General features: G+C 38.9%; 1 protein-coding gene and 1 pseudogene across 2 annotated transcripts in view; both read left to right on the top strand.

Annotated features, from left to right (window-relative positions):
- The window catches only part of TGFBR3 (transforming growth factor beta receptor 3), a 182920-nt gene that overhangs the window by 25559 nt on the left and 141069 nt on the right, over positions 1-16292 (top strand). The window lies entirely within an intron of this gene.
- On the top strand, positions 14592-14710 carry LOC111736799 (annotated as a pseudogene).

Here is a 16292-nt window from a genome sequence, read left to right as displayed (position 1 = left end):
CACTGAAGCTTCTGTGTAGGAGAACCTCAGTATGGAATGAATGGACCTCTGTGCTTGATTGAGTAGCCACCAATAAGACATCCTGGAACCAGATTAAACCCCTGTGGTCTCAGAAGAGATGTATGTAAGTCATGAGAACTGAGGAACTCAAGTAATGAGCCTTCTTTATTTGTGTTCTTACTTCACGGGCATGGCCATGAAGTTCTGTTGTGGAGTTCTTGGCAGTGGAAGGGGTGAAGGCTGTAAAAGACCTCCTGTAGATACTCAGCCAGGGAGGGGTGGAGTGCAGCACAGCACATAGAATGAGCCCAAGTTGGAATAGCAGAAGACTGCTTTTCTAGCCCCATGGGTTTGCTGGGCCTTCAGTGAAAGCCTTTCCTTCTCTGCTTGAAGCCGAGGATGAAGGAGGCAGTGGGCAGCAAGCCACATCCCAGGGTCAGTGGTTGCTTTGACAAAACCCATGCTTTTCCTTCCTTCCCTTGTTCCTTGGTTATTGTACAGCATTGCAGGGGAGGGAGGGCCATGCTCTTTTTTTGTGGGGTTGGGGAAGACCATGCTATTTCTTAGGGGATGGGGAAGGCCATGCTCTTGGTGAATAAGAGCTGTGTAAGTACTATAATGACTCCTGATTAGAAATTACCTTAGATTTTTGACACTGTACCTTAGATCCTGTAATCTCTCTAAGAAAAGTGGGAAGTTTCAAAAATAAATGCTTGCTCTTATGGGCTTAAGGTTCACTAAGTTTTCACTTTAAAAACTGTTCTGCTACACATCTTTAAAAAATATTAACTGTTGCCTCTGAGGCTTGCCAGAGTTCGTAGGGCTGTGTTTCCAGGAGCCTTAATGAGAAAAAGAGGCACACATGGAGAATTCAGGGAAATCGGTTTGGTTGGAAGGGATAGACTTGTCTATACACCATTGGCCCCTCATGCCAGGTCAGAGAGCTACTGCTGGGCTGAACTGTGCAGAAACACTGCTGGCCTTGATGCCAGCGGACTGTTGATGGGACGGCTGTGTCCCTCATTCCACTGTTTTCATTTGGTGCCTAGATGCATACTTTTGGAGGCTTGCCCACATCCTGCACACATTTGTATTGAACAAACACATTTCTTTTCATCTCTCCTGGATGCATCTGGAATTCCAGGTACAGTCTACAGGAAAATAGAAATGTTTTTACTTGGAACTGTTTTCTTGCTAAGAAAGCTCTGAACTCTTTGTGTCCATGGGACAGCAAGCAGAGATACCAGCTTGTTAAGATGTAGCTTAGCATGGGACACGCTAGCAGCCTTGGGGAGAGGCTAACCTAAGAATATAGGCACACCTTGTTTTACTGAGCTTCACAGATGTTGCAGTTTGTACAAATTGAAGGCAAGACCCTCCACCCGCAAAAGATGACAGCCTGCTTTATTGCAATACTTTTTTGTGGTGGTCTGGAACTGAACCTGCAATATCTCTGAGTTATGCCTGTAATATCATTTTATATTTATAGTTTTCAAAATGCTCTTATACCTAGTATTTCATTTTATTCTCATAGCACTCCCTGGGGTAGGCAGGTATTGTTTTTTTTTGTTTTGTTTTGTTTTTGTTTTTTGTTTTCATTTCTAGAAAGAGGGTAATGGGACTTAGAAAAAGTAATTTAGAAAGATGGTTCAACTCTCAATCAAACCAGAAATCGACACACTTCTGCATGACAAATTGCAGTTTTATGGTCTTTTTGCTGTAGTGCACCCCTTAGCACCTCTTGAAACAGTGCCAGCCAGGCACTCTACTGGGCACTCTGCATGTGTCAGTTCGTTTAATCCCAACAGAAACTCACCGAAGTAGGTGTTTATCTTTATCACCGTTTTTGTAATTTTTATTACTGCCATTATTATACTCATTTTACTAATGAGGAAACTGAGGCTTAGTGAAGAAAGGTGTAATAATAATATGTAATGAGTGACAAATCAATTTTTTAAATGGTCATTTATGTTAAAAAGTGATCATTTATGTACAGTCATAAAACTAGTAACTGTAGAGTGGCAGCAATTCCTGAGTTCACGCTCTTTCTATTATGCTGTCCAAAAGAACTGGCACTCTTTTTCTTGGACTTGAGATTAACAGCCTGAGAACTGTAGAGCTGGTTCAGCCATAGTTTTCTCCTCTCTGTCAACTGAGTGATCAGAAGCCATAACTCATAATGGTAGGAAAGTGGGGAGAGTGCTGGCAGAGGCTGCTACCAGGGAATAGAAAGGGTAGAAGAGGATTAGGCTTGAAGGTTCAAAGTAAATTCAACAAGGCCTTCTCTTGCCAACTCCTAAATCTCTGGACACAGCTAGTTGATTTGGTCTGTGATTATTATTGTTTTTAGGTGGTTATTATAACCGCTTTTGTGTTTAATTCCACTTTTGGATACACAGAGAAAAGATACGTCACTTGTGGTGCCAGCAATCACCGTGGTGCCAACTTTCTATTTATTTTAAAGAGCAAATAACTGCATTAAAAGATCCACAGTGGAGAGAGTAGCCTGAATTTCAAATTGTGTTCCCTTTGGGGATACTGTGCATATCCATGATGAAGGCCCTCCCCTATTATGTTTGTGCCCAGAAACAGTACACACACACACACACACACACACACACACACACACACACACACACACACACACACACACACACACACACACACACACACACGGGATAGTTAGTTAGTAGTAAAGAAAAAGATGAATTTGTTTCTCTAAGTTTCCCTTGCCTTGCATGGACCTGGATGAGTGTGTGTGTGGAGTAGAATATATGGTATCTAATTAAAGACCTTTTCTTTTCATTTGCAAGGGGAGTTTACCGACAGATAGTTGGGTAACCGGATGTGCACATAGTTTAAGAAAGATATTTACCAAGAATGTGAGTAAGATTACACAAAAATTTGATGTCAGACAAACGAACAGAACCCAGGTTTTTTTCTACGTTGTATCCTTATCCTGGACTGTGTAATTGCCACCCTGATTTCTATATGCATGATTTGTTTGGGTTATTTTAGGACACCAGTAGTGTAAACACTGGTCAATATTTTTATCAGGACAGAGCTATCTGTGTGTGCCCACATAGCTGTTTAATTGCCCAAAGCTTATACCTTCGCATGTTGTATGTATAGGAAATTAGGCTTTCTTAGCTAGTTTGCTTTGATAACTAATCCCTCATACTGTGGGGCCACTTTGAATCATTGATAGAGCTCCGAGCACTGGTTTTGGAAGTGTTGCAGGAACAGGGAGTATTCCGGGAAGTGTTCCAACCTGAGGCCTTCTCTCAGGACTGGCTCTGGCACTGGTCACCCGGGGGCTTGCCCCTACTGCAAGATTGGCCCGGCGTGTGCTGCATCCATGTGAGCTGCTGACTTTCATTTTCTTTAAAACATTCTCTGCCAGAGTGGCCTAAAGAGTTATCTGTCCTGAAGTCCAATATTGTCATATTTTTGTTCTCTGAAAGGAGACTGTAAATCAGGTGGAATTCTAGAGGCTTAAAAATGCACTTGCTCTCAGAATGTTCCTTCTTCAGCGGAGGCAGCAGGTGCTCTGGGGACTGAGGCCCAGTTATTCTCCTGCCCTATATGCTTCCAACTATTAGAAATCTGAAGAAAAAAAATGTCTAGAGTAGAATGTGGAAAATTTTACTGTCTTCAGAGGAAAATATTGATTCTTTTTTTAAACAAAAGCTATTCTCTCTGTTGGCAATGAGAGCCATATAGTGATACGTGGTAGTTATGGCAAAAGACAAAAAGTTCTGAAAAACTGCTCTGGGTTCTTCGTGTTGCCTCCCTTTGTCATCACGTGCCTGAATAACTTGGTCCTCGCCTAGACACAACCATCAGGAGTATCCTTTCCTTTCTACCCTTCCGCCCGACCCAAAAGGGTGCTGAGGTGCACAGGCCTCCGGGGAGGGAGGGCAGAGCATCGGCTCCTAGAGTCGGCCCCCGCTCTGTTGTTTCCATCTGTGATGCCACCAGCTGTTGTAGCACTTTCCTGTGACCAGCTCTTTCAGTGGGTCGCATCTGTGCCCACTCTGTTGTTTTATTGCTGCACGGTGAAGCAAAATGCCACCTAGCTCCCACGCTCCCTTTTCTTTTGAGTTGGAGGAAAGAACCATTTGTTATTCTGAATAACTGCTATGTTTAGATGAGAACTTGTAGTTGGGTCGAAAACTTTGAGTGCCTATCAAGTCTCAGGTACTTTGCTAGCTTCTGAGGCACAGAAAGGGGAGACTTTGTAGTTAGTATAAACAATGAGTTTTTTCCAGTTTCCAACATGGTTAAGTTTCCTGAAGTGTTAATTGATTGATTTATTCAACAGGTATCTGTTGAGCCTTCTAGATACTATTCCAGGTGTTAGAGATAGAGCAGTGAACAAAACAGGCAACCATCTTTGTCCTCATGCCGCTTACAGTCTAGTGGGGAGAGACTGACCCAAAACAAAAAAGTTACGGACATTTTAGCGGGTTCAATGGGATGTTAGTGGGTGAATACAGTGTAAAGTAAGATAATTAAAGATGTCCTCACTGGGAAGATACTTATAGCAAATTTAAGCTAAGATTTGAAGGAGGTGAGCTAAGTAGATATCTGGGGGAATGAGCATTCCAGGCAGAAGGAAAAGCAAGTGCAAAGGTCCTGAGGTGACAGTTTGCTTTGTGCTCAAGCAGTAGTCAGCAGGCCAGGTGGCCGCTAGAGTGAAGAATCAGAGAATTTGTTGGGCTGCCTAAAAGCCTGGTAAGCCATTGTACGGTTTTTACTCTGAGTGAGATGGAGTCATTGGAGGGTTTGAATAGTGGAATGATATAATCCGAAGGATGTTTTAACAGGATCACTCTGACTGCTGTGTCAAGAATAGACTGTTAGGCAGGGGTGCATTCGGGGATACTCTTGGTGGCTATTGTAATAATTGAAGCAAGAGGTAGTGGTGGCCAGGACCAGATTTTAGAAGGAAGGACCTGTGGGAGGAATAATGCTTATGAAATTAAGAATGAATTTGGATTTTCTTTCAGTTTGTTCCTTTTGAGGAGGAATGAGGATAAAGACTTATATCTCATATCAGTGGAATCAACTATGTCATAATAGTAAAGATAATTACTTCAACATAACAGTAAAAAACACAGAACAACCCCTCAAACCATCTAAACAAAATCTCTCTGGACTGTGAGACTGTCCTTGAAAAAAATCACTGTCTTAAAAGCTTGGATCCTCTCTTTCTAACTTTCCCTCCTGGTTTCGGTCTCATCCTTTTCATTCTCCTGGTGGCCTGTTTTTCAAGATTATGAGTTTTGAGGTCTATGAGAAGCACCTTTTGCAAAAGTGCTTCTCGTAGCAAAACTAGTGTTTCAGAGAAATACTAGTAAACAAATATGTGTAAACTAATTTTTATTAATTAGACTGCAAGGAGCTTGATACTTATAGCAAAATTTCTGTAATGAAAATAACACTTTAAAATGTTTTGTAATATGAGTATTCATATTGGTTTTGCCTGAGGCTGACTGAGATATACCCATCTTTCTTTTAGAATTGCACATTATACACAGACAGACATTAGACCAGTGCTTTCTAAACTTTAATGTGCACATGACTCACTTGGGGATCTCGTTAACATGGCGGAATCTGTTTTAGAAGGTCTTGCTGGGTCACAGATTGTACGATTTTTAACAGGCCCATATGATTTTAATGCTGCTGGTCTGAGGACCACATTTGACAGTGTAGATCATCAGTTTTCTTAATGCACAAATTGTAACATAGAACCTGCAAAAACATCTAGAAAATTCTTACTATCATAAAAGGGAGGTGGGCTTTAGCATGCTTTTGAAACAGCAATCTCAAAAACCTTTCATTAAACTCACATAGTCCGAGGGACTGATATGTTGGAAAGGAAATTGGTTTGAGGAAGTGAGTTCCAGATACCTTCAGCCGTCCAGCTGTAAGTGTAGTGCGCCTGCAGAAACCAGGTGCGTCTTTATTATTTATTAGCTGGGGCTACACCTTGACATAATCATCATAGTTGTTAAAGGAATTTCCCCCCAGTTCTTCCTTTTATGTGCCTCTTTTGCCTTTTCCCACTTCTTGCCTCGTGACTTAGTAGACCAATGTAGGAGACTTGTGTTGAGTCATTGAGCATGGGGAGATTGGTACAGGCAGCTGCAGCTGAGGAGACTCTAGGTAATGAGGGATGGTACCAGCTGACTGGGTAAAAGGATGTTAAAAAAAGGTAATGTTAAGTGGGGCATACCTCATTCCTGCTGCGGCTGTTCTAGTTTTTAACTCTGGCTTCCTCACTGATTCCTACTTCATTCCTATAATCAGACTCCAGGATAGAGCTTTAAAAAATTAACATTTTTCAGAAGGGCAGAAAATTCGCCAAGTTGTTATTGATATTTATTAAGTACCCCGACAACATATTTTTAAAAAATTGGGGTGAGACTGTGCCTGTAAAGTTGTCTTTTATGATATTTTCTGTTTATTTTTTCCCCCTGAGTAGTTTGTAAGGTTTTTCTGATTTGTTTTCTCAGACCTCACCACTGTCATTGGTGGGGGAGGGGCCAAGGAGCCACCTAAGCACAGCATTGAAGCTTGCCACAAGCCCCAGGTGGTGGTCGTTCTGTTTTTGAAACTGGACCAGGAAAGTCCAGAGGAATGCAACAACATTTTTACTTCTTGCACCCTGCTAGCTTTTTTTTTTTTCTAGGCCTCCTAAAAATGTGTTTATATTGCTGGCCATGCGTGTGGAGCAGTCTGGAATTCTATGTGGCATTAGATAGTGAAAAAAATAGATTTCCCACATAAGACTGAGGTTATGGGACTGGGAAATCTTAGATTATGCAGGACTCTAATAGAAAGAAGGGAAATTTGGGATGAGATTTATTTCAATATTTAGTTTTCAAAAGTACTATACATTAAAAAACATTCTTAAACCAGTCTTTTTGGCAGTGGAGATGTGTACTAGAAGCAATACCAAACTTTTGAGTATCAAATTAAGAATTTCTACTCATTAGAAGAAAAAAATGTCTTTAGGGCAAAAGAATAGTTTGAATTTCAAGAGCCCCGTAATTATATAATTTGAGAGCGGGGTCTGGCATATTGTGGAGGACGCTGAGGATCTCACCTCAGTAGCACCAACGCCTTCGTCACCCCAGGACCCTCTCTGCAAGGATGGTTTCACTGTCACCAGCCAGGTCTCAGCCTGGCCCAGTTGAGTGCTTGGGGAGTCTGTGTCCTCTGTTTTGCCACGTTTAATTAGCTCTGGAAATATGCTATCAAAGGCTGTCTGGCAGTGTTTCATTAATGGTACGGGGTGAATTCAAAAGCGCTAATTAATTGTTTTAGATTATTTGCAAAGCCCATGCTGAAAAATCTAATGCCTGTAGGAGAAAGTTGGCAGAGGCTGTTCAGAGATTAGTCTGGACATTACCGGCTCAATTGCCTTTTGGAGTTCTGCCAAGAGGGGAATTGTTTTTCTTTTAAGAGAAGTGCTTGTGGTCATATTGTTCCCTAAATTTCCAGTTTACTGCTCCACCAGGCTCTTGGCTGATGGAGCTCATATGGCCTTGCAGAGCCAGGGAGCCCAAAGAGCATCTTCTAGAGGTTTTGTTTTTATTTTGTGAAACACAATTACTTAACATTCATTAACTAAATAAATACTTGCGAAGGGCCTCTTCTTAGAGAGAGGAAAGGGAGCTCTAGTTTGTTATGAAACAGTTCAGGTTTTAAGTGTTAAATGTTCAAAGACATCAGGATCAGGCCTCTCAGTGGCTTTTTTTCTTAAAACAAGTCAGATTCCTCATTTCCTCTGTTTGGCTGGCCCCAGGCAGCAAACTGCTACTGCATTTGGAAAGTGGTGTTCAAAAATCTCAATTTGAAATCAAGGGCATGCCAATTTAAGTTCACAATATACTGTATGTATGAAGGGGGACATATATTTACATTATTTTGCTACATTTGTAATATCTTATAGAATAATAATACCTAGAGTTAGCTCATCCTGATGAATTGTAGAAAAATAATAGAAGTTCCTGTGTCATAAAGATGGAAGGGAATTGAGGCTGGTTGAGCCCCATGCTAGTTCTGGTGACTCAGAGCAGTTGAAGATGAAAGTGAAAAAGAGTATGTCAGCCTTATCTCAGAGCCAATGAAGTGTTATATAAGGATGCTGTTTTCTAATTAGTATACAGAAAACATCTATCCAGAAATCTTCCGACTCTTGGCCTTGGCCCTGCCTCCTACGGGCAGGCCTCAGCCAGCGTCTTTTCCCGTCCTTCTGGGCTGGAGCAGCCTATGAGTAAGGAGTTATGTACAAACCCCGGGGCCAAATTGTACCTTATTACCGTGATTCAGGAGAAAAGAATTCTAATGAAAAATTTCAGAGGACTGGGTTGAGCTAATTCATGGTATTGTCAGATCTTTCTAAACTCAAGAAAGGCCCAGTAAAATCTATTATTTCTGTTTGTTACTCAACTTGGAATCTATTGGAAAAAGCTTACAAGAAAACCTCCGGAGAGTATGTGCTGGTTGAGGAATTTATTCCTGAGTGCGCAGTGGCCTCTGTTTACTCTGTGTGAGGCTGGTTACCCTGAGGCCTTGGGCAACCTTTCTCCTCCTCAAGAAGCAGGTCTGGAGTGGCAACTTTGGACTTTTAACCCTTTCTGCAGATGGTACCCAGGCAACTTGGTGGAGTTGATAGGGGTGCAGATTTCAGAGCTGTGAGGGATCATGAAAGACATTTTTAAAGTTGGGAATAAAGCCTTCGCATCAATAAATAACTGTATTTTTTTACTGCTTTATTTGTTTTATCTCTTTACACTTTTATTTTAGAAAGTAATTTTTTGCTACAATGTCAATAATTACTGGCATATCCCAGTTAAGTTGTAAGATATCATGAATAATGTTATAACTAATAATTATTAGTTACAGCTAATAATTAAATTAGTGACTTTGAAGAGTGATTTTCTTTAAAAAGGTAAAACAAAATTAAAAGTTACCCTAAAATAACTGGTTATTTGTATTAAATGTATTTGAATGGGAGAGGGAGGGGTTAGGATTGCCCTTGATAAAATGAAAAATACACAAAATTTATAGCACATCATCTGTTTTGCCACCCATGAGCATGGTACTCCCCCACCCCGGCCATTTATTTAAGTTTTCTTTCAGCAGTGCTTTTGCAGTTTTCAGTAGTCATTTTGAAGACCATAGTGTGTCTAAAGGTGAATGGTGTTCATCATGCACGTCTGTTTCATTAGAATCAGGTTTGAGAACCTCTGTTTTAGAGCTATAATTCAATCTCCTTCAGACTACTCTTTATTAATAATGATGAAAACTAATACTCCCTTTGGCCACCTAGAGAGTCAGCGCAGTCACAGATAACTTAGGCCACTTGCTAAAGTGAGTTATTGGCCTGGCTGGGTTTTCTCTAAGTTGTAGGAACTCAGAACTCGGTGTGTACTATAAGAAATATGTTCTTTAGCTGAGGCTGAAACTGGGGTTGCTGAGAAGGGTTATCCAGAGCATCCCTTTACTGTGGTAAAATGAGCATTCCTGTTCCTTTAGGCTAAAGGACAAAGTTATGGCAGTGTCAGCACCTGAAGATTGAAAGGGCCTGTGTGACAGGCCCTTGGGTTTTCCCAGATTTTTGCTAGAGCACAGTCACTCGAGTGAGGCTTTATTTGGGACTCGTAACCAAAACATTTTGTAGAGATTTTACTCTCCAAATGTGAGGAATGCCTGAGGACTTCATCAAGACGAAGAGTGACTTGGTCTGTCACATCTTTATTTAGGAAGAGTAATATTCTCCTACAATGTCCAGTCTTTTAGAGATGTATTAAAGCCAGAGAGTCAGGATCGTTGGTAGCTGTGACCTTGGGCTGTGGGTTCTGACATGGGTTCAGGCCCCAGCTTTGCTTTTTGCAGGCTGTGTGATGATTGCCTCAGCGTCCTCATATGTAAAATAGAGATATCAATACTACCTACTGTACTGTGTTCTTGTGAGGATTATAAATGAGATGATGCATATAAATCAGAGGGTCATGTTTATTTTAAATGAAACTATTGAAAATAATGTTCTTTGAAAATGTTAGCATGGCGAGTATATTTACCCAGTTTTTAAAGTTGTAAGTCTTATGTTTCAGGCCTATTTTTGGTACAAAAATCAGATCTGATTTTGAAATACAGTGTTGTAGATAAGACAGACTCTGTCAGTGCCCATTTTTTAATTTTCTGTATGTTCTGCTCAGAGCGGTACAGTGATGTACAACAGTGGCACTGAGGATTGGGGCTGGGGGCAGACAGGAGAACACAGAAACAACGGAGTAAAACCACCTACGGGTGATTTTCCTGATCCGTGTGATGCCTCTGGTTTCAGTCTCACCCTGACCACCCTATTTAAAATTGTAATCCTGCTCAACCCCTGGTATTTCTATTCCTTCTTATCTTGCTCTATTTTTTTTTCTCATAGCACTTATCACCTTAATTAAAACATGTTTATAATTTACTTTTTATGTCTACTGCTAAAGTGTAATTTCCATGAAAGTCAAGTCGGTTTGCTTTTTCTCTGGTGCAGCTTTTCCCATATATATGAAAATTCTCAAGTAGAGGAGTCTCCATGTCTTCCTTGTTCTTGGTTGAGTGTGATCTTTGAGGGAGAATGCGGGGACAGTTAGTTCACTGATGAATCCCCAGTTCCCAGCACATAGTGGGTGCTTAATATTTATTGAATAAATCAATAATTATAACCTTGTCTCATTCATAAAGTACAATAAAGAGAAACAACTTTGCTAATATAATAAATCTGTTTTGGGGGAAAGAGGCAGTATTGGGATGAAGGCTATCCCATAAAGTCTGGGCGAAGAGAACACTGTCTTTTCAGATTCTTGGGTAAAACAGTGTGTGACCTGTGGTAGTTGTTTTAAAGACGAGTATTGGATCTGTCACTAGGTTGTTATGAGTCTTTGACAGCAAGAAGCTATTGCTTCTTGGTAAACATTCTCTGAAGCCTAGTATAAGACTCTTTAGTACTCTGTATGTTGGTCAGGGTAGTGGTGGTGTATTTCATTGAGGTGCTGATGGTTAATTCTTTAAACTAGTGGTTCTTGCAAAATGTGGTCATGGACCTGAGATCCTTTTCAGGAGGTCTGTGAGTTCAGAACTATTTTAATAATAATTCTAAAATGTCTTTTTTCACGTTAACATTGCAACGATAGTATAAAAGCAACATTGGATAAGATAGCCAGTGTCCGAGCAGGGGTTGAGGCAGTGCTTCATTGCCACATACCAGTTTCATTTAAGAATGCTATTGATGAAGCAGTAAAAACTCTCAGACACACGTCTTTTTCATATTCCGTGTGATGAAATGGGAAGTATGCACGTAGCACTTCTCCATGCCAAAGTATAGCGGTTATCTTGAGGAAAGGCACTTGTACAGTTGTTTGAACTGTGAGCTGAACTAGTCTGTTTTTCATGGAACACCATTTTACTTGAAAGAATGACTGACAAATGATGGTTATCCAGAGTTTGGTATTTGGCAGACATTTTTTGAAAATGAACAAAGCGGGCCTGTTATTTTAAGGAAAACAACTGACACTATTTGTTGCCAATGATAAAATTTTATTTTTTGAGCAAAAATCAAAGTTTTGGAAATCTGATATCTATCACCATGACTGTGACAGTTTCTCAATAATTAAATACTTTTCTGATGAGATCAATGGAGATATTAACATATGTGATTTTGTTTTTGAAATCGTATAAGAAATATGTCAACATTTGGAATATTTGCATAACTCAGTGAACCATTATTTTCCACATGACCAATACGTGATGTTACAAAATTATGTGTGGGTAAAAGATCTCACAGCTTGATAGTACAAGAAAGAGCAATTGATTTTTAAAAACTATATTTTGAGATAATTTTAGACTTATGGAAGAGTTGCATAAACAATGCAGAGAGTTCCCATATAGCATCACGTTATGATAACATCTTATGTGTCTATAGAACATGTCAAAACTAAGACATTTATCTTGGTACATTATTATTAATGAAAGTGTAGAATTTATTTGGATTTCACCAGTTTTTCCACTAAGGTTCTTTTTCTATTACAGGACTCAATTCAGAATCTCACATTGCATTTAACTGTCATGTCTCCTGTTCTCCAATCTGTGACAGTTCTGTCTTTCAGTAACTTTGGCACTTTGGAAGAGTACTGGTCAGTTGTTTTGGAAATGTCCCTAGATTTGGGTTTTTCTGATGTTCTCTCATGATTGCATTGAATGTATGCATTATTGGGAAAGATACCACAGAGGTAATGTGCCCTTCTCAGGGCCTCGAATCGGGGTTACATTGTGTTTATATGTCTTATTATTGATAATGTTAACCTTTATCAATTGGTTAAGGTGGTGTCTGCCAGAATTCTCTGCTATAAAGTTACTACTTTTCCCTTTGTAATTTTCTCAATATTTTAGGGAGAGCAATGGATTTTAATGTAATGAGGTATGGAAAGTTCATATGTGATTCAGATCCCACATTGCAACTGACCTTTAAGAAATGACTATTGAATGAATTTAGATATAATATAAAAGAAGAAATAGCCACAAGTATATGAAAAACTGTTAAGATTTGCCTCCCCTTTTTAATTACATATTTGTGGTAGGCCAGATTTGTTCATATCCTTCAACCAGAATAATGTATCACAACAAATTGAATGCAGTAGATCTGAAAACCCAGTTGTCTTCTCTTAAGCCAGAAAATAAAGAGATTTGCAAAAATATAAAACAATGCCACTATTCTCACTATAAATTGTTTTTTTTTCCAGGAAATATTTTTTGTTAACTTGCTATGGGTTTATTATTGTTGGTTTTAAATGAATTAATAAATATTTTTAAAATATCTCAATTTTTATTTCTATTGCAGTAAATGTTGATAGATATTATTCACCCCAACAGAATCTCTTTGGAGTCCTCAGTAATTTTAAAGCATAAAGGGATCCTAAGATTTAAAAAGTTTCAGAATAGCTGCTTTCTGAATGAAAGAAGAGTTATCTTGGAGTCTAGGGTGAATTTTGTCTTCTGGCCCAAATGAAGATTCAGTGAAGGACTTCACTATGGGTTTTGGCTCTGTCCCTCAGCATCTTAGTATCAAGTTTTCTCACCTGGAAGGTGAGGGAGATTGGCCTGAGGATCTTCAAGTTTTTTTCAGCTCCCAAATGCTATGATTCCAAATCACTGGTGCTGTCAAAGATGCCATCTGGGCAGCATGAGCATTATGGAGCAATATAGGTGATTCCTAGAGTGTGATATTTGTAAGGTTAATAATGAAGAAGATCATATCTAGAGGATATGACATGATAACATTTGTGAAACTGGGATCTGAGCCTTGTTCTGACTTTCTGGGCCTGTAAAATTATTTCTTTCACTATCCCTTCAAAAAACTAATTTTAACTGTGATTGGATTTTACTATAATGAATAAAGGAAAGATGTTTAATTCTTGCTGAATATTCTTGTTGGTTTATTTATATCAAATTAAGAAGTGCAGGATTTTCTAGAATTTTTCTGTTATAATTTTCACAAGTTAAAAAGTACATGATTTCCTAGAATTTTCTGCTCTTCTGTTCTCTTTGTGTGTGTATATGTAAACTTCTTTTGTGTGAATATTTATAAATATTTATGTAAATCATTTTTGTTATGGTTCTTAATATACCACTGATGTCCATACTGAAGCAGACTCAGGTTATAATATCCATTATATACTTATAATCTCCATGAAGCTAATTAGTTATTTTAGTACTTGGTTTTTAAAAAATTTAAGACTCTTTAGGCATCATTAATATTTATAAACATAGACCAAAAATATGCCAGCTGGATTGTATTAAGAACTAACCATTTTCTCTTTTAGTTTTTTTTTTTTTATTAATTTAGTTTTTATTATGGTGATATTGGTTAATGAAATCCAGTAAGTTTCAGGTGTACAATTCAACAGTAAGGCATATATATATATATGCATGCAATATATATATTGCATTGTATGTTTACCACCCATAGTTAGATTTCTTTCTGTCACCACATATTTGACCCCTTTTACCCCATCAGCCTCCTCCCTCCCCGCTCCCCCAACCCTCTGGTAACCGCTAGTCTATCTAATGTTCATGATTTTTAGTTTAAACGGAAAGAGACTTGATGGCTTTAATGAGGGAAAAATGAGGAAACAAAAGGGAAAGGGAAGCCAATAGTATATTGTCATATTAAGTATCAGTCTAAATCAGTTTTTAAACAGGATTCTGCATTCTTGTAAAGTAGATTTTGTAATGGAAACTGCCACAGTTGAAGGCCAGCTCTGTCATAATCACCAATTTGGGCATCTCTGATATTTAGCAGAAATATAAATATCTAACGCAGTGTGCGTTTGTTATACTGTCATAGGAAAATTTTGTAATTGATTTTGAGCCAGATTCTTCTAGGGTTTAAGCTACTACTTGGAAATAAGATTTGGAACCTGAACTAACTTTCTAAACACTTATACAATTTTATAAATTACAGTAAAGTAAATTTAGTATGTATTGTAGCTAGAAAAAAATTTGTGATTATCTTGTATCAAAAAGTTTCTTATGGCCATGCTATCCTGAACCAGCCCTATCCCATCTGATCTCGGAAGCTAAGCAGAGTCAGGCCTGGTTAGTACTTGGATGGGAGACCACCTAGGAAGACCGGGTGTTGTAGGTGTAAAAAATAAAAAAAATAAGCGATCGTAATGTAAGCTGACAAGGTCCTTGCAATCTGTGAGGTCAACCAAGGTTTGTCTCGTCTAAAAAATAAAAGAATAAAAAAAAAAGTTTCACTTAACAAATTTCAGAGGTTAAGGTTTAAGTAGTAGTTAGCTATTTTAGGATATTTATGTAACTCAATCTAAGAGAAAAATGCTCCCCAACTCCAACAAGACAGTTTCACAGAGGCTGTTACTTCAGAGCACATACTTGAGAGCCAGCTGCCTGAGTGCAAATCCCAGGTCTGCCACAACGTAGCTGTACAACCTGTTTGCTTCAGTGTCCTCATCTATAAAGTGAAGTGAATAATAGTACCCATCTCACTGGGCTGTCTTGAAGATTAAATGAGATATCATGCTTTAAGTGCTCAAACCCTGCCTGGTACTTACTAAATACTGCTAAGCTGCAGCTATTAGTATTTGTGTGCTATTAAAATTATTGCTTAGTTAACGTGGTATATTTTAGATAACTTATTTTTTCATGACTTCTGAATTTTTATCTCATTAGCAACATTATCCTCAAGTGATGTTTTAAGATAAGTTACATCTGGGAAGATTTTGCATTCGTAAGGCACACTGCTGGAGTTCTAGATTTTTGGTATGTTGGTATTTTAAGTATCTTTAGAGAAGATCTGGTCCAACTCGGCCTGATACATAAATCACCTTTCTAATATCCTGTTGACTGAGCCCCCAGCCTTGCATGAATTTAAAATAGCTCTGACTTTTGGAAAATTCTTCCTTGTGTTGTGCAGTCCACCTGGCTGTAACCTCCAGTCCCAGCACCTAGTTCTGCCTTGTACAGCTGCATAGAATTTGGCTCACACATGACCAGTGAAGTAAATAGATTCTGGACAATTAAGGGTCTAAAAGTGACCAGTGAAGTAAATAGATTAAAGGTCAATTAAGGGTCTAAAAGTGACCAGATGGTGTATGTCAAAGTTGAGGAGCTCAAAGGACTTTGCTCCCTGTTGTTAAAAGAAGTAAGGTTCATATTTGGAGATGGAGTTGACCTGAGCTAGTTGGGAATACATGCAGCATAGAAATTTGTCCCAGTGAGCCTGAGGTAGGGCTGTGAGCCAGAGAGGGGAAAGGCAGTGCCTGGGTCCCTGGGACCTGCCCTTACAAAACACCCCCACGCATTGTTGTGCATATCCTTTCCTGGAGGTGGAGCTTCTTTGTGTTTTGAAAATATGACCTCCCATATTTTTTACTCTCTCTTTTTCCTTCTACATAGAATGGAAGCTCCGTGAAAGCAGAGGAGAAACTGCTTACCTTGTTTACTGCTGTGTCTCTAGCAGCTACAGGAACTTGGGATATAGTAGGTGATCAATATTTAATTGATAGAATTAAAGACTGAACATACAAATGTGACTACATTTTCAGTTTAGTGCAGGGAAATAATTGTCACTTTTACTTGTAGGTCATGGCCCATTCTTTGGGCCCGAGCTGAAGGAGAACCTGTCAGAGAAAAGGAAATGAGATCTCAGAAAAATTATATATTATTTACAACTTTCAAACACATTCTGAAAAAAAAAATCTTTT

Source organism: Pteropus vampyrus, unplaced genomic scaffold (genome assembly GCF_000151845.1).
Source record: "Pteropus vampyrus isolate Shadow unplaced genomic scaffold, Pvam_2.0 Scaffold22, whole genome shotgun sequence".
Lineage (NCBI taxonomy): Eukaryota > Metazoa > Chordata > Mammalia > Chiroptera > Pteropodidae > Pteropus > Pteropus vampyrus.
The sequence above is the reverse complement of the archived record's forward strand: the minus strand, read 5'-3'. Positions and strand labels throughout refer to the sequence as shown.